Here is a 17,352-nt window from a genome sequence, read left to right on the forward strand (position 1 = left end):
AAACATTTGACAAACTATGGTGAGGGGGTAAGAAAACACACAAATCCAGCAGCTCCTGTATTTCAATACACCAGAACCCAATATTATTGGCGAGTCGGGTAGTCCATCATCACAGTTCGAGGGCAGGCATCATTTCAGTAATTTCATCCCGTTGCATTCACATCCGTGCCTTGAATGAGATTGAATGTGATCTTTGCTCTCAAGTATGTTCCCAAGTTTTACACTTTCGTGCTTTGCATGAATGGGAATGGAACCGTGTGTGTTGAATGAGGCTCCTTGTGAGCACTGATCTTTGTCCGGTGGAGTTCCTTTTTGTGTTGCTGTAATTGTGTCATTTCTCGATGAGAAAGATTAGGCAACATTTAGTCACTTCTAGCCATGATGCTCAATTTATTTACGAATGTACCCTAGTTACTAGGGACCGTTTACGTTGGAGAACAAGATCTATTGTATGCCTGTGTATTTGGGGAAGTCAAATCTGAAATAATGATGAAATTGCGTGTATCCAAAGTTAAAACTCGTGATTTGTCGCGCTCTGGTGTGTAAAAGATGCAAAAGCTTACAGCACCTGGTATTCCCAGGCGGTCTCCCATCCAAGTACTGACCAGGCCCGAGCCTGCTTAGCTTCCGAGATCGGACGAGATCGGGCGTATTCAGGCTAGTATGGCCGTAAGCCAGGGAGGCTGTCCCTGACGCTCTACTTAAAGGGATGGCAATATCCGTTTCTGCCGTTCATACTTACAGTTGAACTGTCTCTCTACTCTAAAGCCCGGGACACACCAGCGCGCCGCAGACAGTCCCTGCTAATATGCCACGTTGTGGCAACGTTGTGCGTTAGCTGGGGTGCCACACCAGACCGGAACTATATTTTACAAAACGAACACATTTGTCTTGATAAAACAGCTGTAATTGAGTGCCTGACACGCCAGTCAAGCGCAATCTTGAGAAGGTGTGCATTTCAGTAAGGATTTCAATTGACATGCAGTATGAAACTGAAAGGAGGTTGCATCACTATGATGCATAACATTGCATGTATTGTATTTTCAAGTGTGTGCATTCATCCTGTTGTCATTTTGTTTTGAAAGCAGAAGAATCATTCAACAGGTTGCTGAGACAAATGTAAACCAGTAAAACATATGAAGAGAAACAAACCTTGAATATAAGTTCAGTTGTTTAAACATTTGACAAACTATGGTGAGGGGGTAAGAAAACACACAAATCCAGCAGCTCCTGTATTTCAATACACCAGAACCCAATATATTGGCGAGTCGGGTAGTCCATCATCACAGTTCGAGGGCAGGCATCATTTCAGTAATTTCATCCCGTTGCATTCACATCCGTGCCTTGAATGAGATTGAATGTGATCTTTGCTCTCAAGTATGTTCCCAAGTTTTACACTTTCGTGCTTTGCATGAATGGGAATGGAACCGTGTGTGTTGAATGAGGCTCCTTGTGAGCACTGATCTTTGTCCGGTGGAGTTCCTTTTTGTGTTGCTGTAATTGTGTCATTTCTCGATGAGAAAGATTAGGCAACATTTAGTCACTTCTAGCCATGATGCTCAATTTATTTACGAATGTACCCTAGTTACTAAGGACCGTTTACGTTGGAGAACAAGATCTATTGTATGCCTGTGTATTTGGGGAAGTCAAATCTGAAATAATGATGAAATTGCGTGTATCCAAAGTTAAAACTCGTGATTTGTCGCCCTTTGGTGTGTAAAAGATGCAAAAGCTTACAGCACCTGGTATTCCCAGGCGGTCTCCCATCCAAGTACTGACCAGGCCCGAGCCTGCTTAGCTTCCAAGATCGGACGAGATCGGGCGTATTCAGGCTAGTATGGCCGTAAGCCAGGGAGGCTGTCCCTGACGCTCTACTTAAAGGGATGGCAATATCCGTTTCTGCCGTTCATACTTACAGTTGAACTGTCTCTCTACTCTAAAGCCCGGGACACACCAGCGCGCCGCAGACAGTCCCTGCTAATATGCCACGTTGTGGCAACGTTGTGCGTTAGCTGGGGTGCCACACCAGACCGGAACTATATTTTACAAAACGAACACATTTGTCTTGATAAAACAGCTGTAATTGAGTGCCTGACACGCCAGTCAAGCGCAATCTTGAGAAGGTGTGCATTTCAGTAAGGATTTCAATTGACATGCAGTATGAAACTGAAAGGAGGTTGCATCACTATGATGCATAACATTGCATGTATTGTATTTTCAAGTGTGTGCATTCATCCTGTTGTCATTTTGTTTTGAAAGCAGAAGAATCATTCAACAGGTTGCTGAGACAAATGTAAACCAGTAAAACATATGAAGAGAAACAAACCTTGAATATAAGTTCAGTTGTTTAAACATTTGACAAACTATGGTGAGGGGGTAAGAAAACACACAAATCCAGCAGCTCCTGTATTTCAATACACCAGAACCCAATATTATTGGCGAGTCGGGTAGTCCATCATCACAGTTCGAGGGCAGGCATCATTTCAGTAATTTCATCCCGTTGCATTCACATCCGTGCCTTGAATGAGATTGAATGTGATCTTTGCTCTCAAGTATGTTCCCAAGTTTTACACTTTCGTGCTTTGCATGAATGGGAATGGAACTGTGTGTGTTGAATGAGGCTCCTTGTGAGCACTGATCTTTGTCCGGTGGAGTTCCTTTTTGTGTTGCTGTAATTGTGTCATTTCTCGATGAGAAAGATTAGGCAACATTTAGTCACTTCTAGCCATGATGCTCAATTTATTTACGAATGTACCCTAGTTACTAGGGACCGTTTACGTTGGAGAACAAGATCTATTGTATGCCTGTGTATTTGGGGAAGTCAAATCTGAAATAATGATGAAATTGCGTGTATCCAAAGTTAAAACTCGTGATTTGTCGCGCTCTGGTGTGTAAAAGATGCAAAAGCTTACAGCACCTGGTATTCCCAGGCGGTCTCCATTCCAAGTACTGACCAGGCCCGAGCCTGCTTAGCTTCCGAGATCGGACGAGATCGGGCGTATTCAGGCTAGTATGGCCGTAAGCCAGGGAGGCTGTCCCTGACGCTCTACTTAAAGGGATGGCAATATCCGTTTCTGCCGTTCATACTTACAGTTGAACTGTCTCTCTACTCTAAAGCCCGGGACACACCAGCGCGCCGCAGACAGTCCCTGCTAATATGCCACGTTGTGGCAACGTTGTGCGTTAGCTGGGGTGCCACACCAGACCGGAACTATATTTTACAAAACGAACACATTTGTCTTGATAAAACAGCTGTAATTGAGTGCCTGACACGCCAGTCAAGCGCAATCTTGAGAAGGTGTGCATTTCAGTAAGGATTTCAATTGACATGCAGTATGAAACTGAAAGGAGGTTGCATCACTATGATGCATAACATTGCATGTATTGTATTTTCAAGTGTGTGCATTCATCCTGTTGTCATTTTGTTTTGAAAGCAGAAGAATCATTCAACAGGTTGCTGAGACAAATGTAAACCAGTAAAACATATGAAGAGAAACAAACCTTGAATATAAGTTCAGTTGTTTAAACATTTGACAATCTATGGTGAGGGGGTAAGAAAACACACAAATCCAGCAGCTCCTGTATTTCAATACACCAGAACCCAATATTATTGGCGAGTCGGGTAGTCCATCATCACAGTTCGAGGGCAGGCATCATTTCAGTAATTTCATCCCGTTGCATTCACATCCGTGCCTTGAATGAGATTCAATGTGATCTTTGCTCTCAAGTATGTTCCCAAGTTTTACACTTTCGTGCTTTGCATGAATGGGAATGGAACCGTGTGTGTTGAATGAGGCTCCTTGTGAGCACTGATCTTTGTCCGGTGGAGTTCCTTTTTGTGTTGCTGTAATTGTGTCATTTCTCGATGAGAAAGATTAGGCAACATTTAGTCACTTCTAGCCATGATGCTCAATTTATTTACGAATGTACCCTAGTTACTAGGGACCGTTTACGTTGGAGAACAAGATCTATTGTATGCCTGTGTATTTGGGGAAGTCAAATCTGAAATAATGATGAAATTGCGTGTATCCAAAGTTAAAACTCGTGATTTGTCGCGCTCTGGTGTGTAAAAGATGCAAAAGCTTACAGCACCTGGTATTCCCAGGCGGTCTCCCATCCAAGTACTGACCAGGCCCGAGCCTGCTTAGCTTCCGAGATCGGACGAGATCGGGCGTATTCAGGCTAGTATGGCCGTAAGCCAGGGAGGCTGTCCCTGACGCTCTACTTAAAGGGATGGCAATATCCGTTTCTGCCGTTCATACTTACAGTTGAACTGTCTCTCTACTCTAAAGCCCGGGACACACCAGCGCGCCGCAGACAGTCCCTGCTAATATGCCACGTTGTGGCAACGTTGTGCGTTAGCTGGGGTACCAGACCGGAACTATATTTTACAAAACGAACACATTTGTCTTGATAAAACAGCTGTAATTGAGTGCCTGACACGCCAGTCAAGCGCAATCTTGAGAAGGTGTGCATTTCAGTAAGGATTTCAATTGACATGCAGTATGAAACTGAAAGGAGGTTGCATCACTATGATGCATAACATTGCATGTTTTGTATTTTCAAGTGTGTGCATTCATCCTGTTGTCATTTTGTTTTGAAAGCAGAAGAATCATTCAACAGGTTGCTGAGACAAATGTAAACCAGTAAAACATATGAAGAGAAACAAACCTTGAATATAAGTTCAGTTGTTTAAACATTTGACAAACTATGGTGAGGGGGTAAGAAAACACACAAATCCAGCAGCTCCTGTATTTCAATACACCAGAACCCAATATTATTGGCGAGTCGGGTAGTCCATCATCACAGTTCGAGGGCAGGCATCATTTCAGTAATTTCATCCCGTTGCATTCACATCCGTGCCTTGAATGAGATTCAATGTGATCTTTGCTCTCAAGTATGTTCCCAAGTTTTACACTTTCGTGCTTTGCATGAATGGGAATGGAACCGTGTGTGTTGAATGAGGCTCCTTGTGAGCACTGAACTTTGTCCGGTGGAGTTCCTTTTTGTGTTGCTGTAATTGTGTCATTTCTCGATGAGAAAGATTAGGCAACATTTAGTCACTTCTAGCCATGATGCTCAATTTATTTACAAATGTACAATAGTTACTAGGGACCGTTTACGTTGGAGAACAAGATCTATTGAATGCCTGTGTATTTGGGGAAGTCAAATCTGAAATAATGATGAAATTGCGTGTATCCAAAGTTAAAACTTGTGATTTGTCGCCCTTTGGTGTGTAAAAGATGCAAAAGCTTACAGCACCTGGTATTCCCAGGCGGTCTCCCATCCAAGTACTGACAAGGCCCGAGCCTGCTTAGCTTCCGAGATCGGACGAGATCGGGCGTATTCAGGCTAGTATGGCCGTAAGCCAGGGAGGCTGTCCCTGACGCTCTACTTAAAGGGAAGGCAATATCCGTTTCTGCCGTTCATACTTACAGTTGAACTGTCTCTCTACTCTAAAGCCCGGGACACACCAGCGCGCCGCAGACAGTCCCTGCTAACACGAAACGTTGTGGCAACATTGTGGCAACGTTGTGCGTTAGCTGGGGTGCCACACCAGACCGGAACTATATATTACAAAACGAACACATTGTCTTGATAAAACAGCTGTAATTGAGTGCCTGACACGCCAGTCAAGCGCAATCTTGAGAAGGTGTGCATTTCAGTAAGGATTTCAATTGACATGCAGTATGAAACTGAAAGGAGGTTGCATCACTATGATGCATAACATTGCATGTATTGTATTTTCAAGTGTGTGCATTCATCCTGTTGTCATTTTGTTTTGAAAGCAGAAGAATCATTCAACAGGTTGCTGAGACAAATGTAAACCAGTAAAACATATGAAGAGAAACAAACCTTGAATATAAGTTCAGTTGTTTAAACATTTGACAAACTATGGTGAGGGGGTAAGAAAACACACAAATCCAGCAGCTCCTGTATTTCAATACACCAGAAGCCAATATTATTGGCGAGTCGGGTAGTCCATCATCACAGTTCGAGGGCAGGCATCATTTCAGTAATTTCATCCCGTTGCATTCACATCCGTGCCTTGAATGAGATTGAATGTGATCTTTGCTCTCAAGTATGTTCCCAAGTTTTACACTTTCGTGCTTTGCATGAATGGGAATGGAACCGTGTGTGTTGAATGAGGCTCCTTGTGAGCACTGAACTTTGTCCGGTGGAGTTCCTTTTTGTGTTGCTGTAATTGTGTCATTTCTCGATGAGAAAGATTAGGCAACATTTAGTCACTTCTAGCCATGATGCTCAATTTATTTACAAATGTACACTAGTTACTAGGGACCGTTTACGTTGGAGAACAAGATCTATTGTATGCCTGTGTATTTGGGGAAGTCAAATCTGAAATAATGATGAAATTGCGTGTATCCAAAGTTAAAACTTGTGATTTGTCGCCCTTTGGTGTGTAAAAGATGCAAAAGCTTACAGCACCTGGTATTCCCAGGCGGTCTCCCATCCAAGTACTGACCAGGCCCGAGCCTGCTTAGCTTCCGAGATCGGACGAGATTGGGCGTATTCAGGCTAGTATGGCCGTAAGCCAGGGAGGCTGTCCCTGACGCTCTACTTAAAGGGAAGGCAATATCCGTTTCTGCCGTTCATACTTACAGTTGAACTGTCTCTCTACTCTAAAGCCCGGGACACACCAGCGCGCCGCAGACAGTCCCTGCTAACACGCCACGTTGTGGCAACATTGTGGCAACGTTGTGCGTTAGCTGGGGTGCCACACCAGACCGGAACTATATATTACAAAACGAACACATTGTCTTGATAAAACAGCTGTAATTGAGTGCCTGACACGCCAGTCAAGCGCAATCTTGAGAAGGTGTGCATTTCAGTAAGGATTTCAATTGACATGCAGTATGAAACTGAAAGGAGGTTGCATCACTATGATGCATAACATTGCATGTATTGTATTTTCAAGTGTTTGCATTCATCCTGTTGTCATTTTGTTTTGAAAGCAGAAGAATCATTCAACAGGTTGCTGAGACAAATGTAAACCAGTAAAACATATGAAGAGAAACAAACCTTGAATATAAGTTCAGTTGTTTAAACATTTGACAAACTATGGTGAGGGGGTAAGAAAACACACAAATCCAGCAGCTCCTGTATTTCAATACACCAGAACCCAATATTATTGGCGAGTCGGGTAGTCCATCATCACAGTTCGAGGGCAGGCATCATTTCAGTAATTTCATCCCGTTGCATTCACATCCGTGCCTTGAATGAGATTGAATGTGATCTTTGCTCTCAAGTATGTTCCCAAGTTTTACACTTTCGTGCTTTGCATGAATGGGAATGGAACCGTGTGTGTTGAATGAGGCTCCTTGTGAGCACTGAACTTTGTCCGGTGGAGTTCCTTTTTGTGTTGCTGTAATTGTGTCATTTCTCGATGAGAAAGATTAGGCAACATTTAGTCACTTCTAGCCATGATGCTCAATTTATTTACGAATGTACCCTAGTTACTAGGGACCGTTTACGTTGGAGAACAAGATCTATTGTATGCCTGTGTATTTGGGGAAGTCAAATCTGAAATAATGATGAAATTGCGTGTATCCAAAGTTAAAACTCGTGATTTGTCGCCCTCTGGTGTGTAAAAGATGCAAAATCTTACAGCACCTGGTATTCCCAGGCGGTCTCCCATCCAAGTACTGACCAGGCCCGAGCCTGCTTAGCTTCCGAGATCGGACGAGATTGGGCGTATTCAGGCTAGTATGGCCGTAAGCCAGGGAGGCTGTCCCTGACGCTCTACTTAAAGGGAAGGCAATATCCGTTTCTGCCGTTCATACTTACAGTTGAACTGTCTCTCTACTCTAAAGCCCGGGACACACCAGCGCGCCGCAGACAGTCCCTGCTAACACGCCACGTTGTGGCAACATTGTGGCAACGTTGTGCGTTAGCTGGGGTGCCACACCAGACCGGAACTATATATTACAAAACGAACACATTGTCTTGATAAAACAGCTGTAATTGAGTGCCTGACACGCCAGTCAAGCGCAATCTTGAGAAGGTGTGCATTTCAGTAAGGATTTCAATTGACATGCAGTATGAAACTGAAAGGAGGTTGCATCACTATGATGCATAACATTGCATGTAGTGTATTTTCAAGTGTGTGCATTCATCCTGTTGTCATTTTGTTTTGAAAGCAGATGAATCATTCAACAGGTTGCTGAGACAAATGTAAACCAGTAAAACATATGAAGAGAAACAAACCTTGAATATAAGTTCAGTTGTTTAAACATTTGACAAACTATGGTGAGGCGGTAAGAAAACACACAAATCCAGCAGCTCCTGTATTTCAATACACCAGAACCCAATATTATTGGCGAGTCGGGTAGTCCATCATCACAGTTCGAGGGCAGGCATCATTTCAGTAATTTCATCCCGTTGCATTCACATCCGTGCCTTGAATGAGATTGAATGTGATCTTTGCTCTCAAGTATGTTCCCAAGTTTTACACTTTCGTGCTTTGCATGAATGGGAATGGAACCGTGTGTGTTGAATGAGGCTCCTTGTGAGCACTGAACTTTGTCCGGTGGAGTTCCTTTTTGTGTTGCTGTAATTGTGTCATTTCTTGATGAGAAAGATTAGGCAACATTTAGTCACTTCTAGCCATGATGCTCAATTTATTTACGAATGTACCCTAGTTACTAGGGACCGTTTACGTTGGAGAACAAGATCTATTGTATGCCTGTGTATTTGGGGAAGTCAAATCTGAAATAATGATGAAATTGCGTGTATCCAAAGTTAAAACTCGTGATTTGTCGCGCTCTGGTGTGTAAAAGATGCAAAAGCTTACAGCACCTGGTATTCCCAGGCGGTCTCCCATCCAAGTACTGACCAGGCCCGAGCCTGCTTAGCTTCCGAGATCGGACGAGATTGGGCGTATTCAGGCTAGTATGGCCGTAAGCCAGGGAGGCTGTCCCTGACGCTCTACTTAAAGGGAAGGCAATATCCGTTTCTGCCGTTCATACTTACAGTTGAACTGTCTCTCTACTCTAAAGCCCGGGACACACCAGCGCGCCGCAGACAGTCCCTGCTAACACGCCACGTTGTGGCAACATTGTGGCAACGTTGTGCGTTAGCTGGGGTGCCACACCAGACCGGAACTATATATTACAAAACGAACACATTGTCTTGATAAAACAGCTGTAATTGAGTGCCTGACACGCCAGTCAAGCGCAATCTTGAGAAGGTGTGCATTTCAGTAAGGATTTCAATTGACATGCAGTATGAAACTGAAAGGAGGTTGCATCACTATGATGCATAACATTGCATGTATTGTATTTTCAAGTGTTTGCATTCATCCTGTTGTCATTTTGTTTTGAAAGCAGAAGAATCATTCAACAGGTTGCTGAGACAAATGTAAACCAGTAAAACATATGAAGAGAAACAAACCTTGAATATAAGTTCAGTTGTTTAAACATTTGACAAACTATGGTGAGGGGGTAAGAAAACACACAAATCCAGCAGCTCCTGTATTTCAATACACCAGAACCCAATATTATTGGCGAGTCGGGTAGTCCATCATCACAGTTCGAGGGCAGGCATCATTTCAGTAATTTCATCCCGTTGCATTCACATCCGTGCCTTGAATGAGATTGAATGTGATCTTTGCTCTCAAGTATGTTCCCAAGTTTTACACTTTCGTGCTTTGCATGAATGGGAATGGAACCGTGTGTGTTGAATGAGGCTCCTTGTGAGCACTGAACTTTGTCCGGTGGAGTTCCTTTTTGTGTTGCTGTAATTGTGTCATTTCTCGATGAGAAAGATTAGGCAACATTTAGTCACTTCTAGCCATGATGCTCAATTTATTTACGAATGTACCCTAGTTACTAGGGACCGTTTACGTTGGAGAACAAGATCTATTGTATGCCTGTGTATTTGGGGAAGTCAAATCTGAAATAATGATGAAATTGCGTGTATCCAAAGTTAAAACTCGTGATTTGTCGCGCTCTGGTGTGTAAAAGATGCAAAAGCTTACAGCACCTGGTATTCCCAGGCGGTCTCCCATCCAAGTACTGACCAGGCCCGAGCCTGCTTAGCTTCCGAGATCGGACGAGATTGGGCGTATTCAGGCTAGTATGGCCGTAAGCCAGGGAGGCTGTCCCTGACGCTCTACTTAAAGGGAAGGCAAAATCCGTTTCTGCCGTTCATACTTACAGTTGAACTGTCTCTCTACTCTAAAGCCCGGGACACACCAGCGCGCCGCAGACAGTCCCTGCTAACACGCCACGTTGTGGCAACATTGTGGCAACGTTGTGCGTTAGCTGGGGTGCCACACCAGACCGGAACTATATATTACAAAACGAACACATTGTCTTGATAAAACAGCTGTAATTGAGTGCCTGACACGCCAGTCAAGCGCAATCTTGAGAAGGTGTGCATTTCAGTAAGGATTTCAATTGACATGCAGTATGAAACTGAAAGGAGGTTGCATCACTATGATGCATAACATTGCATGTATTGTATTTTCAAGTGTTTGCATTCATCCTGTTGTCATTTTGTTTTGAAAGCAGAAGAATCATTCAACAGGTTGCTGAGACAAATGTAAACCAGTAAAACATATGAAGAGAAACAAACCTTGAATATAAGTTCAGTTGTTTAAACATTTGACAAACTATGGTGAGGGGGTAAGAAAACACACAAATCCAGCAGCTCCTGTATTTCAATACACCAGAACCCAATATTATTGGCGAGTCGGGTAGTCCATCATCACAGTTCGAGGGCAGGCATCATTTCAGTAATTTCATCCCGTTGCATTCACATCCGTGCCTTGAATGAGATTGAATGTGATCTTTGCTCTCAAGTATGTTCCCAAGTTTTACACTTTCGTGCTTTGCATGAATGGGAATGGAACCGTGTGTGTTGAATGAGGCTCCTTGTGAGCACTGAACTTTGTCCGGTGGAGTTCCTTTTTGTGTTGCTGTAATTGTGTCATTTCTCGATGAGAAAGATTAGGCAACATTTAGTCACTTCTAGCCATGATGCTCAATTTATTTACGAATGTACCCTAGTTACTAGGGACCGTTTACGTTGGAGAACAAGATCTATTGTATGCCTGTGTATTTGGGGAAGTCAAATCTGAAATAATGATGAAATTGCGTGTATCCAAAGTTAAAACTCGTGATTTGTCGCCCTCTGGTGTGTAAAAGATGCAAAAGCTTACAGCACCTGGTATTCCCAGGCGGTCTCCCATCCAAGTACTGACCAGGCCCGAGCCTGCTTAGCTTCCGAGATCGGACGAGATCGGGCGTATTCAGGCTAGTATGGCCGTAAGCCAGGGAGGCTGTCCCTGACGCTCTACTTAAAGGGAAGGCAATATCCGTTTCTGCCGTTCATACTTACAGTTGAACTGTCTCTCTACTCTAAAGCCCGGGACACACCAGCGCGCCGCAGACAGTCCCTGCTAACACGCCACGTTGTGGCAACATTGTGGCAACGTTGTGCGTTAGCTGGGGTGCCACACCAGACCGGAACTATATATTACAAAACGAACACATTGTCTTGATAAAACAGCTGTAATTGAGTGCCTGACACGCCAGTCAAGCGCAATCTTGAGAAGGTGTGCATTTCAGTAAGGATTTCAATTGACATGCAGTATGAAACTGAAAGGAGGTTGCATCACTATGATGCATAACATTGCATGTAGTGTATTTTCAAGTGTGTGCATTCATCCTGTTGTCATTTTGTTTTGAAAGCAGATGAATCATTCAACAGGTTGCTGAGACAAATGTAAACCAGTAAAACATATGAAGAGAAACAAACCTTGAATATAAGTTCAGTTGTTTAAACATTTGACAAACTATGGTGAGGCGGTAAGAAAACACACAAATCCAGCAGCTCCTGTATTTCAATACACCAGAACCCAATATTATTGGCGAGTCGGGTAGTCCATCATCACAGTTCGAGGGCAGGCATCATTTCAGTAATTTCATCCCGTTGCATTCACATCCGTGCCTTGAATGAGATTGAATGTGATCTTTGCTCTCAAGTATGTTCCCAAGTTTTACACTTTCGTGCTTTGCATGAATGGGAATGGAACCGTGTGTGTTGAATGAGGCTCCTTGTGAGCACTGAACTTTGTCCGGTGGAGTTCCTTTTTGTGTTGCTGTAATTGTGTCATTTCTTGATGAGAAAGATTAGGCAACATTTAGTCACTTCTAGCCATGATGCTCAATTTATTTACGAATGTACCCTAGTTACTAGGGACCGTTTACGTTGGAGAACAAGATCTATTGTATGCCTGTGTATTTGGGGAAGTCAAATCTGAAATAATGATGAAATTGCGTGTATCCAAAGTTAAAACTCGTGATTTGTCGCCCTTTGGTGTGTAAAAGATGCAAAAGCTTACAGCACCTGGTATTCCCAGGCGGTCTCCCATCCAAGTACTGACCAGGCCCGAGCCTGCTTAGCTTCCGAGATCGGACGAGATCGGGCGTATTCAGGCTAGTATGGCCGTAAGCCAGGGAGGCTGTCCCTGACGCTCTACTTAAAGGGAAGGCAATATCCGTTTCTGCCGTTCATACTTACAGTTGAACTGTCTCTCTACTCTAAAGCCCGGGACACACCAGCGCGCCGCAGACAGTCCCTGCTAATATGCCACGTTGTGGCAACGTTGTGCGTTAGCTGGGGTGCCACACCAGACCGGAACTATATTTTACAAAACGAACACATTTGTCTTGATAAAACAGCTGTAATTGAGTGCCTGACACGCCAGTCAAGCGCAATCTTGAGAAGGTGTGCATTTCAGTAAGGATTTCAATTGACATGCAGTATGAAACTGAAAGGAGGTTGCATCACTATGATGCATAACATTGCATGTTTTGTATTTTCAAGTGTGTGCATTCATCCTGTTGTCATTTTGTTTTGAAAGCAGAAGAATCATTCAACAGGTTGCTGAGACAAATGTAAACCAGTAAAACATATGAAGAGAAACAAACCTTGAATATAAGTTCAGTTGTTTAAACATTTGACAAACTATGGTGAGGGGGTAAGAAAACACACAAATCCAGCAGCTCCTGTATTTCAATACACCAGAACCCAATATTATTGGCGAGTCGGGTAGTCCATCATCACAGTTCGAGGGCAGGCATCATTTCAGTAATTTCATCCCGTTGCATTCACATCCGTGCCTTGAATGAGATTGAATGTGATCTTTGCTCTCAAGTATGTTCCCAAGTTTTACACTTTCGTGCTTTGCATGAATGGGAATGGAACCGTGTGTGTTGAATGAGGCTCCTTGTGAGCACTGAACTTTGTCCGGTGGAGTTCCTTTTTGTGTTGCTGTAATTGTGTCATTTCTCGATGAGAAAGATTAGGCAACATTTAGTCACTTCTAGCCATGATGCTCAATTTATTTACGAATGTACCCTAGTTACTAGGGACCGTTTACGTTGGAGAACAAGATCTATTGTATGCCTGTGTATTTGGGGAAGTCAAATCTGAAATAATGATGAAATTGCGTGTATCCAAAGTTAAAACTCGTGATTTGTCGCCCTCTGGTGTGTAAAAGATGCAAAAGCTTACAGCACCTGGTATTCCCAGGCAGTCTCCCATCCAAGTACTGACCAGGCCCGAGCCTGCTTAGCTTCCGAGATCGGACGAGATCGGGCGTATTCAGGCTAGTATGGCCGTAAGCCAGGGAGGCTGTCCCTGACGCTCTACTTAAAGGGAAGGCAATATCCGTTTCTGCCGTTCATACTTACAGTTGAACTGTCTCTCTACTCTAAAGCCCTGGACACACCAGCGCGCCGCAGACAGTCCCTGCTAACACGAAACGTTGTGGCAACATTGTGGCAACGTTGTGCGTTAGCTGGGGTGCCACACCAGACCGGAACTATATATTACAAAACGAACACATTGTCTTGATAAAACAGCTGTAATTGAGTGCCTGACATGCCAGTCAAGCGCAATCTTGAGAAGGTGTGCATTTCAGTAAGGATTTCAATTGACATGCAGTATGAAACTGATAGGAGGTTGCATCACTATGATGCATAACATTGCATGTATTGTATTTTCAAGTGTGTGCATTCATCCTGTTGTCATTTTGTTTTGAAAGCAGAAGAATCATTCAACAGGTTGCTGAGACAAATGTAAACCAGTAAAACATATGAAGAGAAACAAACCTTGAATATAAGTTCAGTTGTTTAAACATTTGACAAACTATGGTGAGGGGGTAAGAAAACACACAAATCCAGCAGCTCCTGTATTTCAATACACCAGAAGCCAATATTATTGGCGAGTCGGGTAGTCCATCATCACAGTTCGAGGGCAGGCATCATTTCAGTAATTTCATCCCGTTGCATTCACATCCGTGCCTTGAATGAGATTGAATGTGATCTTTGCTCTCAAGTATGTTCCCAAGTTTTACACTTTCGTGCTTTGCATGAATGGGAATGGAACCGTGTGTGTTGAATGAGGCTCCTTGTGAGCACTGAACTTTGTCCGGTGGAGTTCCTTTTTGTGTTGCTGTAATTGTGTCATTTCTCGATGAGAAAGATTAGGCAACATTTAGTCACTTCTAGCCATGATGCTCAATTTATTTACAAATGTACACTAGTTACTAGGGACCGTTTACGTTGGAGAACAAGATCTATTGTATGCCTGTGTATTTGGGGAAGTCAAATCTGAAATAATGATGAAATTGCGTGTATCCAAAGTTAAAACTTGTGATTTGTCGCCCTTTGGTGTGTAAAAGATGCAAAAGCTTACAGCACCTGGTATTCCCAGGCGGTCTCCCATCCAAATACTGACCAGGCCCGAGCCTGCTTAGCTTCCGAGATCGGACGAGATTGGGCGTATTCAGGCTAGTATGGCCGTAAGCCAGGGAGGCTGTCCCTGACGCTCTACTTAAAGGGAAGGCAATATCCGTTTCTGCCGTTCATACTTACAGTTGAACTGTCTCTCTACTCTAAAGCCCGGGACACACCAGCGCGCCGCAGACAGTCCCTGCTAACACGCCACGTTGTGGCAACATTGTGGCAAAGTTGTGCGTTAGCTGGGGTGCCACACCAGACCGGAACTATATATTACAAAACGAACACATTGTCTTGATAAAACAGCTGTAATTGAGTGCCTGACACGCGAGTCAAGCGCAATCTTGACAAGGTGTGCATTTCAGTAAGGATTTCAATTGACATGCAGTATGAAACTGAAAGGAGGTTGCATCACTATGATGCATAACATTGCATGTATTGTATTTTCAAGTGTGTGCATTCATCCTGTTGTCATTTTGTTTTGAAAGCAGAAGAATCATTCAACAGGTTGCTGAGACAAATGTAAACCAGTAAAACATATGAAGAGAAACAAACCTTGAATATAAGTTCAGTTGTTTAAACATTTGACAAACTATGGTGAGGGGGTAAGAAAACATACAAATCCAGCAGCTCCTGTATTTCAATACACCAGAACCCAACATGATTGGCGAGTCGGGTAGTCCATCATCACAGTTCGATGGCAGGCATCATTTCAGTAATTTCATCCCGTTGCATTCACATCCGTGCCTTGAATGAGATTGAATGTGATCTTTGCTCTCAAGTATGTTCCCAAGTTTTACACTTTCTTGCTTTGCATGAATGGGAATGGAACCGTGTGTGTTGAATGAGGCTCCTTGTGAGCACTGAACTTTGTCCGGTGGAGTTCCTTTTTGTGTTGCTGTAATTGTGTCATTTCTTGATGAGAAAGATTAGGCAACATTTAGTCACTTCTAGCCATGATGCTCAATTTAGTTACGAATGTACCCTAGTTACTAGGGACCGTTTACGTTGGAGAACAAGATCTATTGTATGCCTGTGTATTTGGGGAAGTCAAATCTGAAATAATGATGAAATTGTGTGTATCCAAAGTTAAAACTCGTGATTTGTCGCCCTCTGGTGTGTAAAAGGTGCAAAAGCTTACAGCACCTGGTATTCCCAGGCGGTCTCCCATCCAAGTGCTGACCAGGCCCGAGCCTGCTTGGCTTCCGAGATCGGACGAGATCGGGCGTATTCAGGCTAGAATGGCCATAAGCCAGGGAGGCTGTTCCTGACGCTCTACTTAAAGGGAAGGCAATATCCGTTTCTGCCGTTCATACTTACAGTTGAACTGTCTCTCTACTCTAAAGCCCGGGACACACCAGCGCGCCGCAGACTGTCCCTGCTAACACGCCACGTTGTGGCAACGTTGTGCGTTAGCTGGGGTGCCACACCAGACCGGAACTATATTTTACAAAACGAACACATTGTCTTGATAAAACAGCTGTAATTGAGTGCCTGTCACGCCAGTCAAGCGCAATCTTGAGAAGGTGTGCATTTCAGTAAGGATTTCAATTGACATGCAGTATGAAACTGAAAGGAGGTTGCATCACTATGATGCATAACATTGCATGTAGTGTATTTTCAAGTGTGTGCATTCATCCTGTTGTCATTTTGTTTTGAAAGCAGATGAATCATTCAACAGGTTGCTGAGACAAATGTAAACCAGTAAAACATATGAAGAGAAACAAACCTTGAATATAAGTTCAGTTGTTTAAACATTTGACAAACTATGGTGAGGGGGTAAGAAAACACACAAATCCAGCAGCTCCTGTATTTCAATACACCAGAACCCAATATTATTGGCGAGTCGGGTAGTCCATCATCACAGTTCGAGGGCAGGCATCATTTCAGTAATTTCATCCCGTTGCATTCACATCCGTGCCTTGAATGAGATTGAATGTGATCTTTGCTCTCAAGTACGTTCCCAAGTTTTACACTTTCGTGCTTTGCATGAATGGGAATGGAACCGTGTGTGTTGAATGAGGCTCCTTGTGAGCACTGAACTTTGTCCGGTGGAGTTCCTTTTTGTGTTGCTGTAATTGTGTCATTTCTTGATGAGAAAGATTAGGCAACATTTAGTCACTTCTAGCCATGATGCTCAATTTATTTACGAATGTACCCTAGTTACTAGGGACCGTTTACGTTGGAGAACAAGATCTATTGTATGCCTGTGTATTTGGGGAAGTCAAATCTGAAATAATGATGAAATTGCGTGTATCCAAAGTTAAAACTCGTGATTTGTCGCCCTCTGGTGTGTAAAAGATGCAAAAGCTTACAGCACCTGGTATTCCCAGGCGGTCTCCCATCCAAGTACTGACCAGGCCCGAGCCCGCTTGGCTTCCGAGATCTGATGAGATCGGGCGTATTCAGGCTAGTATGGCCGTAAGCCAGGGAGGCTGTCCCTGACGCTCTACTTAAAGGGAAGGCAATATCCGTTTCTGCCGTTCATACTTACAGTTGAACTGTCTCTCTACTCTAAAGCCCGGGACACACCAGCGCACCGCAGACAGTCCCTGCTAACATGCCACGTTGTGGCAACGTT

At 43.6% G+C, this 17,352-nt stretch overlaps 15 non-coding genes across 15 annotated transcripts; all 15 read right to left on the reverse strand.

Moving 5' to 3' along the window:
- Nucleotides 1-556: 556 nt before the first annotated feature.
- LOC136720938 (5S ribosomal RNA) lies at nt 557-675 on the reverse strand. The gene has a single exon (XR_010805764.1). It is a non-coding gene; the product is annotated as a 5S ribosomal RNA (ribosomal RNA).
- A 1,055-nt stretch (nt 676-1,730) lies between these two features.
- Nucleotides 1,731-1,849, reverse strand: LOC136720870 (5S ribosomal RNA). Its single transcript, XR_010805702.1, has one exon. It is a non-coding gene; the product is annotated as a 5S ribosomal RNA (ribosomal RNA).
- A 1,056-nt stretch (nt 1,850-2,905) lies between these two features.
- On the reverse strand, nt 2,906-3,024 carry LOC136720933 (5S ribosomal RNA). Its single transcript, XR_010805759.1, has one exon. It is a non-coding gene; the product is annotated as a 5S ribosomal RNA (ribosomal RNA).
- A 1,056-nt stretch (nt 3,025-4,080) lies between these two features.
- Nucleotides 4,081-4,199, reverse strand: LOC136720950 (5S ribosomal RNA). The gene has a single exon (XR_010805774.1). It is a non-coding gene; the product is annotated as a 5S ribosomal RNA (ribosomal RNA).
- Nucleotides 4,200-5,250: 1,051 nt separating this feature from the next.
- On the reverse strand, nt 5,251-5,369 carry LOC136720903 (5S ribosomal RNA). Its single transcript, XR_010805732.1, has one exon. It is a non-coding gene; the product is annotated as a 5S ribosomal RNA (ribosomal RNA).
- Nucleotides 5,370-6,435: 1,066 nt separating this feature from the next.
- On the reverse strand, nt 6,436-6,554 carry LOC136720891 (5S ribosomal RNA). Its single transcript, XR_010805721.1, has one exon. It is a non-coding gene; the product is annotated as a 5S ribosomal RNA (ribosomal RNA).
- Nucleotides 6,555-7,620: 1,066 nt separating this feature from the next.
- Nucleotides 7,621-7,739, reverse strand: LOC136720930 (5S ribosomal RNA). Its single transcript, XR_010805756.1, has one exon. It is a non-coding gene; the product is annotated as a 5S ribosomal RNA (ribosomal RNA).
- Nucleotides 7,740-8,805: 1,066 nt separating this feature from the next.
- Nucleotides 8,806-8,924, reverse strand: LOC136720892 (5S ribosomal RNA). Its single transcript, XR_010805722.1, has one exon. It is a non-coding gene; the product is annotated as a 5S ribosomal RNA (ribosomal RNA).
- A 1,066-nt stretch (nt 8,925-9,990) lies between these two features.
- Nucleotides 9,991-10,109, reverse strand: LOC136720893 (5S ribosomal RNA). The gene has a single exon (XR_010805723.1). It is a non-coding gene; the product is annotated as a 5S ribosomal RNA (ribosomal RNA).
- A 1,066-nt stretch (nt 10,110-11,175) lies between these two features.
- LOC136720963 (5S ribosomal RNA) lies at nt 11,176-11,294 on the reverse strand. Its single transcript, XR_010805780.1, has one exon. It is a non-coding gene; the product is annotated as a 5S ribosomal RNA (ribosomal RNA).
- A 1,066-nt stretch (nt 11,295-12,360) lies between these two features.
- LOC136720975 (5S ribosomal RNA) lies at nt 12,361-12,479 on the reverse strand. The gene has a single exon (XR_010805781.1). It is a non-coding gene; the product is annotated as a 5S ribosomal RNA (ribosomal RNA).
- A 1,056-nt stretch (nt 12,480-13,535) lies between these two features.
- Nucleotides 13,536-13,654, reverse strand: LOC136720858 (5S ribosomal RNA). Its single transcript, XR_010805691.1, has one exon. It is a non-coding gene; the product is annotated as a 5S ribosomal RNA (ribosomal RNA).
- Nucleotides 13,655-14,720: 1,066 nt separating this feature from the next.
- Nucleotides 14,721-14,839, reverse strand: LOC136720925 (5S ribosomal RNA). The gene has a single exon (XR_010805752.1). It is a non-coding gene; the product is annotated as a 5S ribosomal RNA (ribosomal RNA).
- Nucleotides 14,840-15,905: 1,066 nt separating this feature from the next.
- On the reverse strand, nt 15,906-16,024 carry LOC136720946 (5S ribosomal RNA). The gene has a single exon (XR_010805771.1). It is a non-coding gene; the product is annotated as a 5S ribosomal RNA (ribosomal RNA).
- Nucleotides 16,025-17,079: 1,055 nt separating this feature from the next.
- LOC136720851 (5S ribosomal RNA) lies at nt 17,080-17,198 on the reverse strand. The gene has a single exon (XR_010805685.1). It is a non-coding gene; the product is annotated as a 5S ribosomal RNA (ribosomal RNA).
- Nucleotides 17,199-17,352: the final 154 nt, after the last annotated feature.

This window comes from Amia ocellicauda, unplaced genomic scaffold (assembly GCF_036373705.1).
Source record: "Amia ocellicauda isolate fAmiCal2 unplaced genomic scaffold, fAmiCal2.hap1 HAP1_SCAFFOLD_109, whole genome shotgun sequence".
Taxonomy (NCBI): domain Eukaryota; kingdom Metazoa; phylum Chordata; class Actinopteri; order Amiiformes; family Amiidae; genus Amia; species Amia ocellicauda.